Below are 10,749 nucleotides of genomic sequence, written 5' to 3'. Positions count from 1 at the left end.
TACACCGAATCATAGAATTCCATCATTAAACATCAAGCCATTGGTCAGACTAATGGAAAAACTGCTGGCTTTAATGGATATAACCTAAGCAACAGTAGTAGAAGGAGTAATGGTAATGAGATTAAGAGAAGTTGTAGTAGTGATAGCTTCTATTTACAAGGAGCCTCCTGTGTGCCAAGGACTATTCTAGACAACTAGACATTGTCTCATTTAATTTTTTTTTCTTTTAAGTAGGCTCTACGCCCAGCATGGAGTCCAACATGGGGCTGGAACTTACCATCCTGAGATCAAGACCTGTGCTGCAATTAAGAGTCAGATGCTTCACTGACTAAGCCACGCAGGCGCCCTTTGTCTCACTGAATTCTCAGGACTCTTCTATCAGATGGGTGCTTAGTGTTACACAGTTTTGCAGCCATTCTTTGACACATCTTTTGGGCATGGACCCCCAGGAGAATAATAGATTATCTATGGTTCAGGATTCTGGCCTATCCTGAGGAGATAACAAAGAGCCTGTTACTCTCAGAGAGGGTTCTCAGGACTTCTAATGTTTACCTGGCCTCAGAACGGACCTTCTTGGTATTATAACCTCCCTGATGAGGAGCCCATTTGTCTCCTGAAGCACTACAGACTCTCCAGATGCACATAGGAGCACAAATCTGTAGTCTATTTGGAATTGACACTATGGAAGAAAACAAATGACTGGATATTTTCGTCTTCATCTGCAAATACAGTAAGAAATGACTGTGAGATGACTTCTTTTCCTCCCTCCCTTTGCTATCTCCTTCCTTCTTTCCATCTTTTTGTCTTTCTATCTTTTGTTTTTTCTTTTGTGTATCTACTCAAGTGTTGAGGAGCTTCTTTATGCAAGGCCCAGGGCTAGATGCTGGGGCTGCATGAACGTGGTATAATAAATATATATTTTGGTCTTCCTCCCTGGTTCCTGGCACAGAGCCTCTAAAACTGAAACCCTTGGAATTCCTTGAGGAATAAGGTGACAGAAGCATCTTTTGTTATTCATAATAAGCCCTTTTCAACCATACCTGTTTATGCTAATGAGATGACTCTTGGAAGGTGGAGGCTGATTACCAGAGGATCCAATCATGTGATTTAAGGGTTGGAACATTCATTTTCACCCTTTGACCTCCAGGTAGGAAAGAGGCTGGAATGATAACTTATTCACCAGTGGCCAATGATTTAGTCAATCATGTCTACACAGTGGACTCTCCATAAAACCCCTAAGTTATGGAGTCCAAGGGAGCTTCCATGTCAGTGAAGACATCTAGGTGCCAGGAGGGTGGCACATCCAGGGAGGGCATGGGAGCTGCACACCCCCTCCACCCACACCTTCCCATATGTATCTCTTCCATCTGGCTTTTCCTGAGTTGTATCCTTTATAATAAACTGGTAAATGTCAGTGAGTTATTTTTCTGAATTCTGTGAGCCATTCTGGCTAATTTTCAAACCCCAAGAGGAGATGGTGGAAAAACTCAGTTTATATTCAGTTGATCAGAAGTGCAGGTGACAACCTGGGTCTTACGATTGGCATCTAAAGTGCAATCTTGTTGGACTGAGCCCTTATACCCAGGGCGTGTGCGAATCCTGGCCAATTACTGTCAGAGTTGAGTTAAATTGTAGGATAGTCAGTGGTTGCTGAGCATTGAAGAATTCCTTGGTGTAGAGAAACCCACACATCTGGTGTCAAAAATGTCCTGTGGGCAAAGAGGAAACAAGTTTTCCTTTAGTTGATGTTCCTTTTAATTGTGTTCAATGACGATCTTGGAGTCTAGAGAGAACATAATTTCCATATAGTGCAGGTCATAAGTACCATGAGGTCAGGAGCCATATGTCTTGTTTGCCACTTTATCCTCTACCCTTCCCTTGTACAGGACACAGCAGTAAGCACGTGCTCCAAAAAATACATTGCATGAATGAATACAAGTTTAGTATTGCTTCACTAATGAAAGGGTACGCTTGAAACCGCATCTGGTTAATGCCACCCTACAGACTGCCCAAACTGCCCTCAGGAAAAACAGAAGCACCATGAATTCAGATCTTGAGAGTGGTCATCTGGAATACATACCTTATGAAAAAGTAAGGATATTCAGGTTGAGTAACGAGACACTCAGTTTGCAAATAACACATGTTCGTTTTTATGTTGCTAAAGACTCCTTGCTAGGAAACGAAACACTTGTAATTTAATATGTAATGTTCTCAGAGTCTGAGGCCAAACCACCTCAAGTTGTGAACGCTTTGGCTCTGAAGAGCCAGTCAGGGTCAGGGCAGGGCAGTACTTGGCCTAATGCCCCTCCAGAATAAACCAAACAGCTACAGGAAGTGGTTTCCGTGATTCAGTAGGTGGCACACTTCCTTTTGAGTCAGAACTGAATCATGGCCGTGAGAGACAAAAAAGACCTATTTCTTTATCCCATACTTTTCCCCTATTCCCAATAGTAAATTTATCACAGTCTGTCATATGACATATCCTGTTTAGTTTAATGTGTTTCATCAGAAAAGAAAAAAAAAATGCGAATCAACTCCGAGGAGGCAAGAAGAGACTGGGAAACACCGCAGATTGAAATGAATCCGAGCATCATTCTTTCATCAAGGGCCATATTCTCCAAGGAGATTGGAAGAAAAGCTATAATCTGATTTCACTGGGGTCATAAAAGCCCCAGGTTCTCTCGACTCAAATCTGACCCATTTCCAGTGGAAGCAATTAGATCACACTTACATAAACGGTGTTGCTTTAAATGGCTCTGCTCTCCTCTTCACTCACTGACCCTGGCTTCCTCCCTGGCCTGTCTGCTGGAAGGCTCTTCTGGTGCTGTCCCAAGCATGGCCCTCGATCAGCTGTGGGTGAAATGATCCTGTTCTGAATGTACTGAATGCTGCTGGCAATGCTGTAAATTGTTTTGAGGCTTAAGGAAAAACCCCCTGGATATCAACAAGTCATAAAAACAGACATATTTTCTCAGTGTGTCTTTTATTTTTCAATATTTACAGTTCTGGGAATGTAAACATTTTTATCCATATTTTCGTCTGATAAACTTGGTTTTATTATATATTTGTTGCTTCCTTCTACTCCAATTCTTCTGGTTTTGTGTTTCAAAACAAATATTCAGAAACTCATGCTATACGTCCTGTATTTATATCACACTTGGAAGGTTGAAAATCAGACAGGAATCAGAAATCTTACTGCCATGGGGGTGCCTGGGTGGTGCAGTCGGTTAAGTGACCACCTCAGTTTTGGACCAGGTCATGATCTCAGGGTCATGAGATCGAGCCCCACATTGGGCTCCAACCTCAGCGAAGAGTCGGCTTGGGATTCTCGCTCTCCCTTTCCCTCTCCTCCTCCCACCTGCTCATGTACCCTCTCTGTCTCTCTAAAATAAATAAACAGATAAAGTCTTTTAAAAAAAATGCTATTGCCATGTTACTATTCTACAGCTGCTCGGTGAACCATTCCAGTTGAACACAAAATTCAGAATCACATAGACCTGTGTTCACATTCAGGCTGAACCAAAAATTGCACAGCTGTGTGACCTTAACCTCTCTGAACCATAATTTCCTTAGTCTATACAGTGGGACTCTAGCATAAGGACAGTATTACTGTGAGAACTAAATAAAGCTTTTACATAGTGCCAAGAACAGCTCCTAGCTCATACTTGGCGTTTAAAATAAGCTGGTGCCCTTTCACTTTATTTACAATACCTTTCCATTGGGAGGTAAGAACAGCATTTGGACAGCACAGCTGCATGCGCGCACACAGCCTCGTCCTTCCCACCGACGTCAGTCACGTCCAGCTCCTTTAGCACTTTCATCAGCAGCACCTGCAGCACATGTGATGTCAAATGGTATCCTTAATGGAGCGGCCGAAGCCAGCTCCTCCGGACGGGACAGTTGTGGCTGACAGATGACAGCCAAATGTGAGGGAGTCCTCATCTGACACACTGACGAGAGCACCTAGAGGATGGGCCGGGAAGAGAACCACGGGCGGCGCTCAGGGCCAGACAGCAGCCGCTCGGCCCAGGTCAAACGGGGCAACGTCCGGCAGGCAGGTGGAAATGCCCTTCTGAATCCTCCACCCTTCCGCAGCCCTTGAATTCCTCCCACCTAGCCACACGGAGAGGGCCGTGGCTTTGAGGGAAGAGTAGTGGTCCCCCCTAAAATTAAGGTCCAAAACACCGTTTTGTTTGTACTCACCTGTCTTAGAGGCGTCCCTTCATATATTGTGGTCGCCCGGACTGCCTCTTCCCCTGGACTGTGAGCTCCTAAAAGGCGAGGAATGTGTCTTAATTGTTTTTTCGTCACCCCTTACCTGTATAGCTCAGTCCCTAACCCACAACAGATGCTCAACCAGTGTTTGTTGATCTAGAAGAAAGCCAAGGAAGTCAAGTCGGAGAGACCGTGGGAAAACTCAACAAGGAGTCGGTGGCCTCTGGGGCCCAAGTCTCATAGGAGGACTGGCTGGGTAGGCCAGTTTGGAGAAAAAGAGCCAGAAGTCAGATCCCCAGTGTGACAATATTGGGAAAAGAGGACAGAAACTGTGAAAATTGCACTTGTTGCAATCTAAGCTAGACATGACTTCTGGAGGTCTGGCCATTGTCTGAGTGGAGTGTTGATCGTGCCTCTGCTGGAGGCTTCTGTTTAAATAACTACCAGAGTAGGATGACTCAGCAGGCAGAGGATGGGGCACTCTCAGGCTGTCTCCTCCTTTAAGTGACAAATCACATTGCCCCGGGTGTCTGTGGAGGTCCCCGGTATGACACACGATAGCTCCTTTCTTGCCAGCTCATCAGCCAGGGTGCCAAGTCACCCATTACTAATTTGGAGATGGACAGAAATTGTTTGACAGGCATGATCTCATGCCCCAAGCCTGGAGATTCCTCTTTAAAATGGACTCTTACCAATGGATTCGGGTTCTGAAATTTAGAGGCTGCATTTAAATTTGTATTCTGTCTCTCCATCCAGGACTCCTGATTATCTTCAGGATAAAGCCAGAGTTTGATATCCCGGCAGCTTAAGTCCTGCAGAAACTGACCTACACCTGCTCTCCCAGCACCACAGCCCCTAACTAGGCTTTGTTTCTTGGTTTCCCTTAACACTGGCTTGCTGCTCTTTGTTTCTTTGTTTTCACCCTTGGCAGATAAAGGGCCCCAGGACAAAGCTTTAAGAAAGAGGCCTAGGAGGAAATCCTATCTAGTGGCCACTTCCTGAGAATTGCGGGAAGTTACCATTATTAAAATTTAATGGCATATTGGTCCTGAACTAGCAGTGTTCTCGGGAATTTTTGTTTGATAAGTGCCAATCACCTTTCAAGTAGGGATCCAAGAATAGGTCAGATACAAGGGTCAAAAACAGGAGCCTTGAATGCAATATGTGAAAAGTCCTGCCTAAAAAGCACGAAGTAAAATTTTAAACTTGTGTTTTTAAGCACTCGAAGTGTTTACATGTCTTCAGGACTGATATCAACCTTCAGATCCCATTTTTGCAACTGGCGGCGCAGAAGGAAGTAACCTGTACCGTCCACAACGCCACTCTTCACCTCTAATGCCATCTTATGTGTGAACGCACCCCAAATGGCTTTCCAATGCAAAATTTCTCAGCTTCATCAGTAAATATAGTCTCTGGTGAGCAGTGTGGTCACATATACTGTTTCCTCAGAGCTTAGGTCAGTGGGTCCAGGACAGGTAGTGGTGCTTATTATTTATTCCATTTGAATTTGAAAGAGGACCTCGCCACTTGGTTCCATCCTCTGTAGATTGTACTCAAGAATAACGGTGAATTGTGGCTCCTGTATACCCTCCAGGGTTTTCATTGTCAACCTAATTATTATTCCCAATAATAATTTCTGTTGGCAGATGGTGGTATCTCTACAAGAGCCCAGATACATGTTGTTCCACTTGGGTAAAATGGGCAACAAGTAGAGAAAATATTCAGAAATTATTACGATTCTAGTTCATTTGCGAATTTTACTTTTTCCACTTGGAGCTATGCTATAGTTCTGAGTCCTTAGGAAATCCATTTTGGATTGCTTGTGATTTTTAACACTATTGAAAAATGAAAACAACACTTAATTTCATGAGTTTTTTATAGACATTTAAATATGTGTAGATAAGCACGCAGAAGAAACTGCAACATCTACAGTCTCCGGATCCAGAAATAACCACAATTAATATTCTAGAGTTCCCCAAGTTTTCCCATGTCTAAGGAATTATGCTGAACATGTTACTTTGTTACCTGGTCTTAAACTTTAATAATAGTAGATATACCTCTGTCTATAGCAATTTAATTGCTATAATGATTTATTATTTTATGGGTTTTTCATAATATATTTAACTATGCCTCCTTATTTTTCTGTTATATAAATGCTACAAAGACACTTTTATAAATACATGTTTGTCTGAATCTCCCGTTAAGCCCTACAAGTAGAGTTTCTGAATGGAGGTCATGATTTCTCTTAGGTTTCTTTTTCTAATATGTGGTAAAATATCTTCAGAAACTTTATATCAATTTATACTCCTACAAGTGGTGTAGATTTTTTTAGAATCACCATGACAATCGCTGCTGCAAAATACCTTTAAATAAATGTGTGTGTGTGTGTGTGTCTGTGAATTGACAAACATTTATCGATCATCGTCTTAAGTGCCACACACTGCTCTGGGTACTGAGGAAGTGAAAGAGGTAGGCAAAGACTTCTCAGCTTAAATTTTATTGATGGAATTGAACAATAAGCAAATAATATCATTTTAGGTTGTGATATATGCTCTGAAGAAAAGTAAAGCAGTCTGTGTGTGCATTTGTGTGGAAGCTGGATGGGACAAACATATAACTATTTTAGACAGATGGTCAGGTAAAGCCCTGTATAAAGATTCAATATCAAAATAGAAAAGGTTTCTTAAGCTAATACCTGATTATTTTTAGAAAACTCTAAATGTGGACAAGTACAAAGAGAAAATAAAAAGTTGTGTATAGTCCTAGCAATTTGGTTCATATGTTTCCAGTTTCATTTTCATCACATGCACACATAACATGTGTACCTACATTATTATTAATATATTGCTGAATATATTATAAATATTTGCTCAGCATATGAAGACATTAGTTGTCAGAAGTATCTATGGCCTGTGGGTCCAGTGTGAAGATTCAGTGCTCAGAAACTTAGGGTTTTAGTGTGTGGACCAGTAGGTATCAAGAGTTTTGCAATTGCAACAACCATTGGCAATTTGGTTTGAAATACTTCCTTTCTCTTTTTCTTAAAAAGGCTGCATTGACATAATTACAGGTTTGCTTTTTTCATTAAAATGGGTTAATATTCATTCCCTATGGCTGAAAAATCTGCAACAGAGATAACTGGAGAAGCCACAGAAGGCCACAGGACAGGCTCTAGGAATTACAGTTTTGAGATGAAAATACCAATAGGAAAAAACTTGCTAATGCAATCTTGCAAATTCTTAGAGGATATCCTCCCACCTCTGAAAACACCACAGCCAGTTCTCTCCCTGTCAGGCCTCTAAACAGCACCATTCTGTTCCACAGTTGTAAAATGAAGAGTCTTTTCTGACACTTTTTTTCTGTTACGTCCCATATCCAGTGCATCAGCAAGTTCTGTTGGCTCTGCCTTCACATTAAATCCTGACTCCAGCCACCTCTCACTACCTCTGTTGTTGGCACCCGGGTGCATACTACCACCATCTCCCTGAACTGTCACAACCCACTCCCTACTGGTCTGCTTTTAAACTTTCCTCCTCCTCCTCTCACTTCACCTCTGCACCTCCGTATAATCTTTTTCCCACAAAGCAGCCAAGGCCACAGTATTTCTATATCAGGAACAAGGCAGGAAACAGAGGGCATACCCAAAGTAGGTAATTTGAAGAGTTTAGTAAAGGAGCAAGTTACAAAGGTAAGGACAGGTTTGAGGGAAGTCAAAAGGGAACAGTGTGCTGTCTCAGAGCTGGGTAGTTACCAGAGTCAAGAAAGGGAAATGTCCAGACCTCACCCCACGTGAGCTCTCAGAGGCCCTCCCTACCATCCAGTCTTGTTTCCCCCGGAGCACTGAGCTGGAGGAGGGGCGGATAGAATGTAAATCAGAGAACTAGAATGTAAATCAGAGAACGTCCTACCCTGCTCCAGATCCTGGAATGTGTGCCTATCTCACTCAGTACTGTTTCTCCTCTGGGTTTCCGTATGGAGGGAGTAATTCCTAAATACATTCCTAGCTTCTCTCTGTCTCTGGATACTCTGCTCCTGGGAAGATGGATTGACTTACCCGGTTGATAAGTGTGGGACAGAAAACCAGGCATGGCACTTCACTCCCTGGGAGTGACAGCCAACAGAAAGCAGGCTCTCTCTTCTCTCTGCCATCATGTCTTTCTCAGGCTGCTTTGGCCCTGCCAATTGACTGCAGTGATTACTGCTTCCTTCTGCCTAACACTGGGTTCAATATTAGCAGGTGTGCTTGGTTGACAAACCCAAAGCAGCATTTAACAACTGCCTCAATCATTAACAAAGCTGTTGTGTTGGCTTCCATTTTATACTTTAGAACAGAATTTCTCCCTTTAGTCACTCATCAGGTATTTTTTTGAGAGAATGCTCTATGCCTGATACTGTTCCACTGCTCAGGATACATGAGAGAGGAAGAGAAAGAGAAAAACAGATAAAAACATCTTGCTCTATTTCACCTAGTTATTTAAAACCTGGGTCAGGAAGATGAGTACAACTTTTTTTTTTTTAATTTTATTTATTTATTCATGAGAGACACATACACACAGAGAGAGAATGAGAGAGAGAGGCAGAGGGAGAAGCAGGCTCCATGCAGGGAGCCCGATGTGGGACTCCATCCCAGGTCTCCAGGATCACGTCCTGGGCTGAAGGCGGAGCTAAACCGCTGAGCCACCTGGGCTGCCGTATGGGTACAACTTATTGGGGGTCTGTTCTAAGGCTTATAGCTTTATTCAGCTCTGATTAAAACAGAAGGTTCTCATACAAGGATCTTCCTGATACTGCGATGAATCTACTGGGAGCTTGCTTCTTCGTGAGCTGCAGATATGAACTACACTAGATGGAGTTGTTACACAAAGGCAACTTTATTTGAAGCAAATAAGGAGATCATGGGGAATAGTTTCCAAAGCCGTGACTCCCTGAGCAGGGATAAAGGGGTTCTTTTTACTTGGGGTTTGTGGTGAATATTCAGAGGGAGAGTTTTGTCATTGCAATGAAAAGGCGGGCAGAGGTTTTACGCATGTGCACTTCAGACAACCTGCCTCTACACGCACTGTATGTTATGTTAATGAAGCTTATTCCTCTCCCAGGGCAGGGATCTTAAAATTATAATAAAGTTGAGGTAACTGCCAGGTACTTTATTGTTTAGCTTCTCAAGCATCGCCCTGGTGGTCAAGCTCTAATTTGCCTAGGCCAGGTGGTGTTTGTTTCTTTTACTGTTCCAGAAATTCATTAGTTTCTAAGAAGTAAAATTGATAGTTAGTCCTGAGCACAGAGGTCTTGCTGGTGACAATATGATTCTTGCTCTTTCTTTCCTCATCTCCCATCACACTCTTTTTCTCCATTGTGTTGGCTTCCCTGCTGTTCTTGAACCCAGGATACACACTCCTGGCTCTGTTCTTTGTACCTGCACTTTCCTGCACCCAGACCACTCCTTCCCTACGCTGTCCCCATGATAGCATGTCTCACCTCTGTTGGGTATCTGTTGAAATGTCACAGTGAGGCTTCTTCCATCCACCTGTATAAAATGAACATCTGTTTTTAGTCTATTTCTCTTACCACATTCTTCTTCATATCATTTATTACCACTACATGTATGAATTGCATGTTTAAAAAAGTGACTAACAAAGAGGAAGCACTTTACCAGGACAATGATCCTGACAAGAACATGCACAACATAACGCTGACTATCTGCCAGGCACTGTTCCAAGAGCTTTATAACTATTAACTCATTAGTATCATATCATATCACTTTATATCAACCTCCTAAAGTGGGAACTGTTATCATCTACACTTTACAGATAAAGAGGCTGGAGCACAGAGAAGTTATGTAATCTGCCCAAGGTCACAGAACTCATAAAAGTGGATAGAGATTTAAACGTAGACAGAGTTGTACCCCTGTAGAAGAGCAGGGACTTTGTTTTGTTCATGTTCTATCTCCAGGGCATAGAGTAGTACCTGGCATAAAAGTATCAATAAATGAACAAATTATATTATTTGCTTCTTAGAGTTTTGAAGACTAAAAATATTAATATGTGCAAAGGGCTTCAGCCAGAGCCAGACACATAGAGCTCAATGAAGAATTTTTTGTAAAGGAAGCTGCCTTCCAGTTAACCGTGGCCTAAAATAATACCCACTTTCTATCTTCTGAGCGGCAATTAGATATTGTAGTGGGTGTTCAACTTAAAATTAGGAGAACAGTTCTCAAGCTATGCTCTGATCCATTATTGCTGAACTCTGAGTTGGATCACTGTCTTCACTGCTAAAATCAAATAATGGAATTTTCTCAGCTCTCAGAAAAACTTCAAATAAGTAGATAGAATCTTTTTGAAATTTTGGATTTTCTTCTCTCATGAATTTTTCTTAAGACATCAGCATTTGCATCTTATCTGTTAGGACCAAAGTAAGCAAATAAGTAGCAAACAAATACCAACAGGAAAAGATGGAAACAGCCCTAACTGGAAGCCAGGAAGCAGCTTTGTTTTATTTATAAATATAAGATCCAGAGAGTGTGACTTACAACACCAA

The 10,749-nt window shown here is 42.2% G+C and overlaps 1 long non-coding RNA gene across 1 annotated transcript; it reads right to left on the bottom strand.

Moving 5' to 3' along the window:
- Positions 1 to 249: 249 nt before the first annotated feature.
- Positions 250 to 4,592, bottom strand: LOC121489369. The gene is made up of 4 exons (XR_005987337.1): positions 4,204 to 4,592; positions 3,712 to 3,830; positions 2,732 to 2,850; positions 250 to 1,709 (listed from the first exon to the last, which is right to left on the bottom strand). It is a non-coding gene; the product is annotated as an uncharacterized LOC121489369 (long non-coding RNA).
- Positions 4,593 to 10,749: the final 6,157 nt, after the last annotated feature.

Source organism: Vulpes lagopus, chromosome 4, assembly GCF_018345385.1.
Source record: "Vulpes lagopus strain Blue_001 chromosome 4, ASM1834538v1, whole genome shotgun sequence".
Lineage (NCBI taxonomy): Eukaryota > Metazoa > Chordata > Mammalia > Carnivora > Canidae > Vulpes > Vulpes lagopus.
Note: the sequence above shows the minus strand (reverse complement) of the source record. Positions and strands in the feature narration are given on the sequence as shown.